Source organism: Magnolia sinica, chromosome 6, assembly GCF_029962835.1.
Source record: "Magnolia sinica isolate HGM2019 chromosome 6, MsV1, whole genome shotgun sequence".
NCBI classification, from domain to species: Eukaryota; Viridiplantae; Streptophyta; class Magnoliopsida; order Magnoliales; family Magnoliaceae; genus Magnolia; species Magnolia sinica.
This window is the reverse complement of record NC_080578.1, coordinates 758,475-770,417: the sequence shown is the minus strand read 5'-3', so window position 1 is coordinate 770,417 and position 11,943 is coordinate 758,475. Positions and strand designations below refer to the sequence as shown.

Genomic DNA, 11,943 nt, shown 5'->3' with positions numbered 1-11,943 from the left:
AGTTCCGTCATCCAACCATGCCCAGGAGATGTTGGTGAACAATAGGACTTCCTAACCGCATAATCAGAATAATGAAAAGGAAATACTCAAGCCATCGCAGATCTACTGAATATCAGTCACAATAAACCATTAAAAACTAAAGCATTCCTAAAAATCAAACCAATCAATAACAAGTTCAACATGAATAAAACTGTAAAATCTTCCCATCATGCCACAAGCTTCACCTCTTAGCCCTAGCTAAGAGGTTTAGCCTGCCATGATGCAGCTAACTCTAAAAAAGAAAAAATAAATAAATAAAAATAAAAGGAACCAAACTCTAACTACTACTCTCTCTTGTGCTCACGTCGCTAAAGAATTGAATAAATTTCTCTCTCACTCTCTCTTCTTTTTATAACTGTGAAGGTCGGCTGGAGGGTCCTCACGCACAAGAGGCGATGCGTGCTGAAGTCGGTGGAGAACCGACTCTCTTTACACAATGCAACATGTTTCGCGGCCGCAACGCGCAATAACGCAAGACAACCTGCGTTTGGGCCGAGTGTGAGAGACTAGCCATCAAGATCTCTCAAAACAGACTTCTTAGACAAGGTTATGGCCTCCCTGTGGACATTTTGGACGGTACGGATGGTTATTCCGGCCACGATCAAGATCACACAGTGGGCCACGGTAGTCGGCAGCGTCCGGGCTCTGCTTGGATGCTCTGTCTGCGCAAAAACTGCGCTGAGCTGCTGATGGGGCCCATGATCAACATTAGTGAGGAAATCTACTCCATTCATTGGAATTACATCAAAAAACTGGTCTGGAATGGACTGTTTTGGATAGGTTTGAGTGTAGCCCACAGAATCTTTCTTACTGTCATTCGTCCTGCGTCTAAACCTTCATGGGCATGTAACCTCCGAGGAAATCAAGAAGTGGGACAGGGGACGGTCGGTTTTGGATGGGTAACAAGGTGGATGGCTTGGATTTTCCAATAGGTCAGTCCTGGTGGCCCACGAAAACCCGTCCGCAATCTCTGTTCAGCGGCGGCAAAACAGGAATTTAAATTCCTTTTAGGAAAGATCGGTCCAAGCTTCTGTTGACCGATTCCTTAGGTGCAGTGTTCATCCAGTGCACGTGTACTGTGTACATGCACCGTGTAAGGTGGGTCCCACCTTGATGTATATAAAAAATCCGCTCCAACCATTCCTTTCCTCATTTACTTTAAGACATTAATTCCAAAACTGAAGCATATCCAGTGATTAGGTGGGCCCCACTTAAGAATTAAAGGGGCTGATCTATCTATTGGGCCACTTCTACAGAGATCCAATGGCTGAAATTTGACGTGTATGGTTGATTTATGGTCTTCAGGCCAGATATAAATTTTTGAGCCAAACGGATGGTGGAAACCCTGTGATCTTGCAATCTGAACGATTTTCAGGCTCATTTAAAGTGAATGGCATAATTTTCTCGGATATCTGGCATGTAAATCCTTCGATTTCGGTCCCTTGGAGTCATGTCCAATGCCTTGGTGATGCCTGAGCATTAAATCCATGCTTTTAACATCCTTTCCAGTCCACGCTCGTAAATTCACCTTGCATTACAAACACAATTAAAATGAGCCATTAATCAATATCATGTTCGTAAACCCAGGCAATAACTGGGGTCTGATATGCAATATTTGACCATCAACAAGAGTGGGGAGAGGTGACGTGCTTTTGCACGTCACTGCAAAAGAAGCTTTTCCTTTTATTTATTTATTTATTTTAGCGAATGGGCCCTACAGGAATGATGTGACAAATCCACACCGTTCATCAGTCTTGTCGGGTCAAGTTAGGGCGAGGGCCCCAAAATGAGGGCAATCCAATGCTCAAGTGGGCCACATCATAAGGAATGGTGGGATCAAGTATCCACCATTAAAGAAAAAGTACGGGTGTTACAGCCCCGCTCATATTTTAGTTTGCCCTGCTGTTTTTTTAGTTTGCCATACTCATATTTCAGTTTGTCCCGCTAATTTTCTAGTTTCCCTCATTCATTTTTATGTTTCCCTTACTGATTTTCTAGTTTGCCTTACTGATTTTCTAGTTTGCCCCGCTCATTTTCATGTTTCCCCCACTCATTTTCATGTTTCCCCCGCTCATTTTTTAGTTTGCCCCGCTCATATTTCAGTTTTTCCCATTGTTTTTCTAGTTTGCCCCGCTCATACTTTAGTTTGTCCCGCTGTTTTTCTAGTTTGCCCCGCTCATACTTCAGTTTGCCCCGTTATTTTTCTAGTTTGCCCCGCTCATATTTCAGTTTGTCCCACTGTTTTTCTAGTTTGCCCCGCTCATATTTCAATTTACCCCGCTGATTTTCTAGTTTCCCCCACTCATTTTCATGCTTGTCCTGCTGATTTTCATGTTTGCCTCGCTCATTTACATGCTTGCCCCACTAATTTTCATGCTTGCCCCGCTAATTTAGGATTCTTACTCTTGCTCGGGTGGTAGACTCTTAGGAGTTTCAACACCCGATCAAGCGTTCGAGTATCCATACGTGGTGAAATTCCACTAGTGTGAGTGCATGGGGGTGTGTGTGCATGTGTAAAAAAAAAAAAGAAAAAAAAAAATACTAATTTAAGAGATATGCTTGTTTAATAAATAGACAAAGAAATGAATTAAAAGATAGAAAAATATTTTTATATACATATATACATATTGACATAATTATGTATTAGAGAAAAATGTAAGAGAGAAAAAGTTCTCTCCGTTAATAAAAATAAAATAAAATAAACTGCCAGACAGCCACGGCACTGCCGCCAGTGCCTTTTTTTTTTTTTTCTTGGTTGCTTTCGTGGGTCCCATCATGAGGTCTGTGTTATATCCAAACCGTCCATCTATTTGGTAAGCTCATGTTAAGGCTTTAGACGAAAAATAAGATAGATTTAACTATCAAGTGGACCACATTGTAAAAGGCAGTGGGAAATTGAACGTCTACCATTGAAACCCTTTCAGGGGTTACAGAAGTTTTGGATCATTATGAAATTTGTTTTTCCTCTTCATCCAGGTCTTCGTGACCCTATGAATGAACTTAGAAGGGGAGGATTTCCCACAAACATCACAGTGGGCCCCACCTGAGTTCCCATCGCCAGACCGTCCGTCAGCGCCCGTCTCTGCACGCCAGCACGAGGAAGGCAGGGGGTATTTTCGTCCTCAAATTCGGTGTGCGTACGAGGAGGTCTAAGTGCGTATGTTAGGTTTGTATTGCTTCGTAAAAACCACTGGATAAAAGGTGGGGTCCACAGTCGTAAATTTCTCAAAGATGATGCTACTGGTCTGTTAGAGACACAACAAGAACAAATGCCACGTGACAGCAGCAAATGCACGGTAGAAAGGTCTATGAAGAGCACAAAAGGACAAAACCCTCTGTAAAATCCACAGTAAGATCCACATAAGAAAAAGGTAAAATCCGCCGTAAAATCGGCATTAACAGTGCTATGAGAAGCTTTCCATACTTTTCGTCTACAACAATTCAGCCGTTTGGCAGATATTTGGGGTTCCCTTTGCCTATTATTTCTCTCTGTGTTGCTTCCAATTAATAGAGTCGTATTTAGATTATTTTTTTAAAAAAAATTTTATTTTAATTCGGTTGTTAGATTTTGAGTCTGATGTGGCTGTCAGTTTCCTATTGTAACTAGGATATTTGATTGTTAATAAAATGCATTGGCTTAGGAAAGTGACCCAAGTTATCTGTGCCCCTCGCCCACAGCAAGTTCCTATGGGCCAAAGTTATCACCACAATGTTTACGAGAAATTCTCCTGTTAAGGTCAAGTGGGTCACACCCAGCATTGAAACATTCATGGCCCCATACAAGTTTTGAATCAGCTAATATTTCTGTTTTTCACTTCATTCTAGTGGGAATGATATTATTAGTGGTTTTTGGATGGTATATAAATTATCAGGGTGGACCTGAGAAGGTTTCAACAGTAGACATTTGATAAGTTACCATTGCAATGCCAAATCAGGTGATATTATTTGATATAAATTGGGAGTCATGGCCCAGCTGCTGAACATTAATCCAGCTACTGTTTATCCTTGTCTCCCACTACCTTCATTGCTACCAACTGTACAAACAACTGTCCTTTTTCTGCTCCGTATGGTGAAATGGGTGAAACGTCGCAACTACTTAAGTAGATGTGACGTACACGTCATGATGCATGCCTATGAACTACACCAAAATCGTCATTTAGGAACGGTTCTTAACCGTTCCTAAATGCTTCAGGAACGGTTTACAACCGTTCCTAAATGAGACGTCACAGAAACGGGAACGGTTCGGAACCGGTTTGGGTACAATTTCCAATTTCAAAGATGGAATTGTAGGAACGGTTTTAAACCGTTCTGGTGCCATCAATCATATTTTAGGAACGAAATTTTAAAAAGGGTTTTAGACCTTCTTAACATTGCCAACGGTCAGATTTTAGGACTGAATTTTAGGAACAATTTTAAACCTAGATAAACACAGAATTTAAGATCAAGGGAAATAAATTAACAGAAGTTTATTACATTCCATCAAAATAGAGATTAATCCAAAGAAAAACATAAGAAAATAATGTGCTTGAAGATGTTTCATTGCAAAATCAAATTTACAAAATAAGCTACAGTAAAGGCTAGCACTTTAAATTATAGCTTTCCGGAGATGGCGTGTGAAGCTCCCTCCTCAATGCATTGATCATCATCTCCTAGACCCATAGGAACAAGGCGCTTCCCACCTAAGAATACAAATAACTATAGAAATTGAAATTAATTGGTAACTTAAAGTCATACTAACTATTATGCTAGGAATCAAAGATAATTAATCGCCATATAATTAATGAAGGCATCTTATACAGAAAACAGAATTTCAATGAAGGAATCCTTACTAAACCCATATCTTTTTTTTCTCCTTCAAAATCACAAATATTAAAATTATCCTGGGTCTCACTGAATTTTATTCACCAAAGAGGAGGCATACCAATTTCTATGCGTGCTTTACTTGGGATGCTATTGATCTCTCCTGGATGCAGCTCCATAATTCCTACTAGAAGCATGAAATTGTTAAAGGAAAGCTGCAACATGGAATACTTGTTGCTGATGGATCTTAAGAAGTCTCAATCTCTTTAGACCATAGTTATTAGGAGGATACATTTTTTAGATGTAACAAAGATCAGAAAGTCTCAATGTCCTTGTGACATCCACTTCATCCATCAGTTTTGTCAAGTCATGGTAGTCCATGAGTTAATAAAAAAACTAGGTAGATAATAAAACCTAGGTGGGCCACACCACAAGAAATACTAGAGGATGGAAACACCATCAATAAGACCTTTATGGAGCCCACCATTCTATTTATGTTCCATCCAACCCATTCATCAGGTGATGTCCACAAGGATGAAGAGAAAACACAAATATCAGCCTTGTCTTAAACTTAATTTTGTGAGCCCCAATAACTTTTCAATGGTGAGTGTCCAATCCCTATTATTTCTTGCAATGTGGCCCACCTGACTTTTGGAGAAAATTAGATTTAGGAAAGATGGATGTGCTTTTGGCACACTTGCTAAGTATTCAGGAAGTCCATGAGGCAGGGCGATGATGAATACAGCTTAGGCCAAAATGGGCCAGTCAAATCATACATGAGCCTCACATGTATGAATGAATGGATAATTGATATTCCACCTACAAAATGTGGCAAAAAAATGGACTAATCAGAGCAAATTCACTGATGTACTACAAAAGCATCCTAGAGACTGTTAAAATGGTTTGTTTAAAGCTAAGAAATGCTTGCAGGTTACGCCTAGAATTGTATTGAAAGGGTCAAAACCTGAAAATAACTGAAGATGCAAACAGAACAACCAACCATGACAAAAATCCATTCCAGTCAGCTTTCCAAACACGGAAAAGGGTTTTTCTTTGATACAACAGGAAGAATGCAAGGAAGGTTACCTGTCCACTACGGCAAATCAGAGGGAGGCTGTCCCGCTCATTACAAATGCTTGAAGCAGGCTCTGTGCAGCATGGGTCTGTTTAGGTGTTCCCGATATTATAATGAGAGTCTCAGTTGCCCCAGGTGCAGTTTCAGTGATGAGAACGTAAAACACGTTTGAAAGTTGTCAGTCCAAGTCAGTCATTCATGACCGGGCTTGATTTTTGTTTCAAAGGATAGTTATGATGGAATGCCTCAAACGTGAAGCAGACAATCTCATGTGAGACCATAGTGATAAAATGCTACCGCTAAAGACTTCTTGTAAGCCACAAAACATTTTTATCAAGCTGATTCTTATGTTTTTAATTTATTCATTTATATCTGTGTGACATTTTCCACTGGTTAGATGGTAAATAAATACTACGGTGAGCAGCAATAGGTTTTTAATTGTGGGTGTTCAACGCCATTGTTTCTTGTGGCATGGGTCACTTAAAACTTTCGTATGCTTCCTTTTTTAGTTAATGCCCTAAGAATTGAGCTACCAAAATAGATAAATGGTGTGGATGTACAACACAAAAATCAAGGTAGCCCCACTGTCATGGGCTCACCAAATCCGCACTCCATCAAGTGTTAGGCATAGAGTCAAGTCAGACCGATTTAGGACTAACCCGACTCGACCCAATTTTGAAATAGACCTGATCCAAACTCGTCTCAACTCAGTATCGAGTCCAACATGCCTGACCCGATTCGAGTCCGAGTATGGCCTGAACTAATTCGGACCGAGTTCGACCAAAGCACAAATATCGAGTCGGGTCGAGTCAACATCGAGTCGGTCAGGTGTGGCAGGTATCCGCAGGATGAAATCACAGCTCAAAACCTAAGTGCACCTGCTAAAATCGTAGCCTCTCCATCAGCCACACGACATTCTCAGATCTGAAATGTCAAATCTGGATTTCTTTTTTAATGTACGAGATACGCTTCAGATCAAGTCAAGTCAGTACCAAGTTAGATTTCATGTCGAGTCGAGTTACTGGGTGACCCAAACTCGAAGTCTACTCAGTTCGGATCGACTCGCCCACTCAGTTTGGGTCAAGTCAAGTCTAAACGAATCGGACGAGTTGAGTCATCCCTTGCCCAACTCTAACTCCGCACATGGTGGCAGGGTCACCATGCAATCCATGTCTGTGCTTCCCACTACAGTTGTGGACTCCTTTGCTAAATCTGGCATTCTTTGGTGGACCTCAATGCACTTTGGCATACTAATTAAGACTTTGGCATATAACAGATTTCAGAAACTTTGAGAGACTTGGTGCACAAAGTTTGCCCAAGGCTGTAGAAATGTGATGAAGTGTATTAGGGTTTATGGAAGCTTGTCAAAGTTTGCCCAAGTCTATCAAAATATGATGGAGGCTATTAAAGTGTGCCAAAGTCTATTAAAAACTTGATCCGTTATAGCGTGTTGAAGTCTATGTTGGTATAGTTAGGCAGATTTGAGGGTTTGAGTCCTTAGTCCTTACCTCAGTGGTAGGCTCTGAGTACCAAAAAATTAAGCAAAGGCTACAAATTTTGAAAGCTTTTAGCTACGGATTAAATCTGTAGCAATTATACTACAGATTTAATCCGTAGCGAAAACCTGATTGATCTGTAGCTAAAACTTATATCCTCACATAAACCTTATTAGATATTGATGGTACTTAAGGGGCTCCATGAGGCCCATTGGAATATATGTATTTGATCTAATCCGCCCATAAATTCTGATATATAATTTTAGTGGATGAGCCTAAAAATTATGTAAATTAAAGGTCTAAATGGACCACACTATAAGAAATAATAAAAATTAAATTTCTGTTGTCAATATATTGTGTCATCTTCTTACAGCTTGGATCTGACTCATTTTTTGAGTCAACCCTTAAAATAATACTTTAAAACTAATGGACGGAGTGGATAAATAACATACATCACGCTGGGCCCCACGGTCCTAAAACCCACTGTCTTAAAGGGCCGTCCGTCACGCGCCCCTCCCCTTAAAAACAAAATTTTCGCACATCCGCCCTTATCTCCCGCGCGCTTACATCCCAGAAGTGTTTGCGTCGACCCCTCTCTCCATCTCCCAACCCCTCTATCTATCTCCCAGGCTCCCTCACCCTTTCTCTCTCTCTCGCATTCCGCCTCTCCCATTCCCTCGCCCTCTCTCGATCTCGCACTCTCCTTCACCCTCTCCCTGTCTCTTGGCCGCATTCCCCTCTTTCTGTTTCCCAACCCCTCTCTCTCTCGCTAGGGTTTTCAAAACCCCCTTTCGCCGCAAGAAAGAGAAGGAGAAGAAGAAGAAGAACGGTTAGTCTCTCTCTCTCTCTCTCTCTGTTTCTGAAATCTGTTCCGTTTGGATCCGCCATCGAATCGCATTTTCTTTAGAATCGCAGTTTCCTCATTGTATTCACTGGATATTTGTTAGATTAATCTCTTGTGTTCTTGCGTGTAATGGCTTGGTTTTAGGTTTTCTAACAATGTATTTTTAAAATATGCTTTTATATATTTAATGGTGTTTGTCGACAGAACAAAGGAAGAGGTTGACAATAGCCATGGAGCTTGTCGCTAACCCTTCAGTCATCTTCATGGATGAACCAACATCAAGAAGAGACTTGGTCTGGTCCAGTCAGTCCAGTCCTGATTCCTGGTCAAGAGGTTGAACGTGGGTCAGGTCCACAGGCTGAGGGAGAAGGGAGCGCTGGTCCGAGAGGTGGAGCATTGTCTGGTCTGCAGGTGGGGGCAGAACAGAGAGGGGTGTGCACGGAAGGTTTGAGGTAGGGTGTGTTTTTTTTTCCCATTCTTTTCTATTTGTGTTCTTTTATTTTTGGATGGTTGCTAGCAGAGATGGGTTTTGAAACGGATTGGGTTCACCATAATTGAGGAAGGGCGCTGGAATGGGTTTTAGGGGGGTGTTGAAAGGGCGGGGGCAACAGGTTTGGGGGATGGGGAATCGTCGGATTCGTCAGATGGGTTTTGTTGGTGATTGGATTCATCAAATGGGTTTTGGTGGTGATTGGATTCTGATACCGTGAAGATTTTTCAAAAACAGATGGATGGGCTTGGACATAAAATTGATATTAAAGAGAGATGCTCTGGTACTATCTGAGCACTAAGGTATAATGTACTTGCATATGTTCACTTGGATAGTCCAATCGATCAATCTGAACCGTTTATTAACTCCAAAAAAAAAAAAAAAAAAAAAACCAACATCAGGCAGCGGCCATTGTCATTAGAACTGTAAGGAACACGGTTGATACAGGAAGAATAGTTGTCTGCACAATCCATCAACCTAGCATTGACATCTTTGAAGCTTTCGATGAGGTAACTAATCTACCTCTCTTTCTCTGCCATACCCATATAGTTAAAAGTTTTGGAGTGTAATATTTATGCAACATTTGAAATTTATGGAATTTAACAGCTTCTACTGATGAAAAGAGGAGGGCGAGTATATCGTGATATACTCTGGACCTTTGGGCCGGAATTCTCAGAAGATAATCGAATACTTTGCAGTAAGACGCTTTTTCCCATTTTACAGTCATCATCATTATTATTGTATTGATCATTTGCACACAAAATCTGACATACATGAAGTATTAATTTTGACAATCATTAGAAGAATAGAGAAAAATAAAAATGGAAAGAGAAAAAGATGGTGATTTGACTCAGCTTCCATTGGTTTACATCATGTAGGAGATTCCTGGCATCCCAAAAATAAAAGAGAAATACAATCCGGCAACATGGATGCTAGAAGCAACCTCAATTGCCGCTGAAGTTCGATTGGGAATTGATTTTGCTGAGCACTACAAGTCCTTGCAGTTGTATCATTAAGTGAACTATAATCTCCTTTGTTTTTTATTGAAGGATCGTAATAATGACAATTTCTTAGGTAAAATAATTTTTGAATCTCGGATGAGCAAAACCAGAATCAATGTGGTGGACATCAATCTGAATCATTTTTCAAACATACACAGAGAAGGAAACTGGTTTTCTAATAAGAGCACTACTAATCTCAAAAATGCATGCAATTGATTGGTCACCTTTGGAATCAACCCAAGTAGAAAAGGCTCCTGGATGTGTGAATCAAACTCTTCTTATGTTGATGAATTCAAGTGCATCTAAGAAACTTTTTTCTTACACATCCATGTGACTATCATTTTCAGTTATTAGATGGAAGAACTTAGTACTTCATTGCAGCACTCTGATTGTATATTTTTATCTCACAGATAGATGAAGACAACCCTGCAATCAACTTAACCTCCATGTGATTGTATAAAATTTTGTTGCATTTGTGCTAATGTGCACCTTGTGATTATCTCCAGGAGAAATAAAGCACTTGTTAAGGAGCTAAGCACTCCTGCCCCAGGAGCCGAAGATATCTATTTCCCCACATAATATTCTCAGTCTACTTTCGGGTAGTTCAAATCATGTCTTTGGAAGCAATGGTTGACATATTGGAGAAGCCCTGACTATAACCTCGCCCAATACTTCTTCACCTTAGTTGCTGCCCTCATGCTTGGCATGATCTTTTGGCGGGTTGGCACAAAAAGGTAAGCATCACTTCCTCTATTTCAAATGTTTTAAGAAAAATTTCAGCCTCCCATGTGGCCATGTTTCTCCTATAGTGATCATTTCATGTGTGCAGTCCCATTAAATGATTAGGTAGTTCATGAGAATCTTAAACAAAATTTTTTTATTTACTCGAGTATTCATGAGTACAAAACCATGAACTTTGTAGTTATGGTGCAGGGAAAATGCAAATGATCTAACCGTCATTATTGGAGCCATGTACGCATCTGTTCTATTTGTTGGCATCAACAACTGCTCGACCGTGCAACCAATTGTAGCCATCAAAAGACAGTGTTTTACCGAGAAAGAGAAGGTGTCTAGGTGAGAATGTATTGGGAGACCTTCATGAAGGAAGGGAATTAGAAGCTGGGTAATGTCCTTTTGGAAGGGAATTGAGAAAGGAGATTTTAACATTCCATGTCTCATCCACTCCTGTCATGTCCACAACCTCAGAAATCCAGATTTAATATATTGTCATGAAGGTTTAAGAGTAATAAAAAATTGCAATGTAGCAATTTAAATGCATTTAACACTTGATTATGTTGTGCAGACAATGATGTTGAATGAAAAAATTCAGAGTCTTAATGCTCTCCAATCAATTATGAAGAATGCAGAGGAATATCTGTCGAGGCTCCCTCCAGAGACACCCTATTCAGAGTTTGATGACAAGTACTGAAGATGCCTATTTTCCTTTTTCCTTTCACCCCATGGGTCATTTTCCCAATCTAATGTTATGGGATTGCCCAATACCGGGGGCCAGGTATATTCCCTTTTAAAGACTGCATCTACTCTTTCACCTCTAGAATGTCATTTTGTTGAGTTGTTCTTTCTGCAGGTTGTTTATGTTTTGGATCAAGTTCGTGCATTGGAGCATGAGATGCTTCTCAGAATAAAGCAGCAAGGCCTTGATATCATGCCTCAAATTCTCATTGTAAGTTTCATGATGACAATTTGCATCTGGATTGGCCCCATGTTATCCAATATCCTGATTCTCCCTTATCATGGAACCCATAAGAAATCATTTCTTGCCCAAAGTTAGGGAATCACAAATTTCCATTTCCTGTTTGTTTAGAGAGAACTATGGACAACCATGGAAAAGCAAATGAATTCCCCTTGTGTGACAGATTCCTGTGTTTGAGAAACACACCACAAAAATCTTGTTAAAAAATCTAGATTCCATGGTTACGAGGGACAACTCTACTGATTGACCTTTGACCTTTAGATTTCCATTGAAATGATGGTGCAAAACAAACATCCATAAGGAAATGTTTTTCCTCCCCTGCTGATGTCATTTTCCACATTTAAGGGTTCCATAGAGTCTTTCCATTTCCAGGTTTTGGTTTCACCCTGTCCAGAGAAGCCAGAAACATGAGATTTCTCTTCTAATTTCTAATTCTCATTTGTTTTTACCTTCCTCATGATGCCTTTTTTTTTTTTCTTTTTTG

General features: G+C 40.2%; 2 long non-coding RNA genes across 6 annotated transcripts; one reads left to right on the top strand and one right to left on the bottom strand.

The window, feature by feature from the left end:
- Positions 1–4,473: 4,473 nt before the first annotated feature.
- On the bottom strand, positions 4,474–6,066 carry LOC131247861 (uncharacterized). 4 transcript variants are annotated; one of them, XR_009172068.1, is made up of 3 exons: positions 5,926–6,066; positions 4,931–5,023; positions 4,474–4,718 (listed from the first exon to the last, which is right to left on the bottom strand). It is a non-coding gene; the product is annotated as an uncharacterized LOC131247861 (long non-coding RNA). The 4 variants fall into 4 exon arrangements; XR_009172069.1 differs by having other exon boundaries at positions 4,474–4,734; positions 4,961–5,023; XR_009172067.1 differs by having other exon boundaries at positions 4,961–5,023.
- Positions 6,067–9,384: 3,318 nt separating this feature from the next.
- LOC131247862 (uncharacterized) lies at positions 9,385–11,431 on the top strand. 2 transcript variants are annotated; one of them, XR_009172071.1, is made up of 4 exons: positions 9,385–9,441; positions 10,252–10,479; positions 10,679–11,258; positions 11,334–11,431. It is a non-coding gene; the product is annotated as an uncharacterized LOC131247862 (long non-coding RNA). The 2 variants fall into 2 exon arrangements; XR_009172070.1 differs by having other exon boundaries at positions 10,679–11,411.
- The last annotated feature ends 512 nt before the right edge of the window (positions 11,432–11,943 follow it).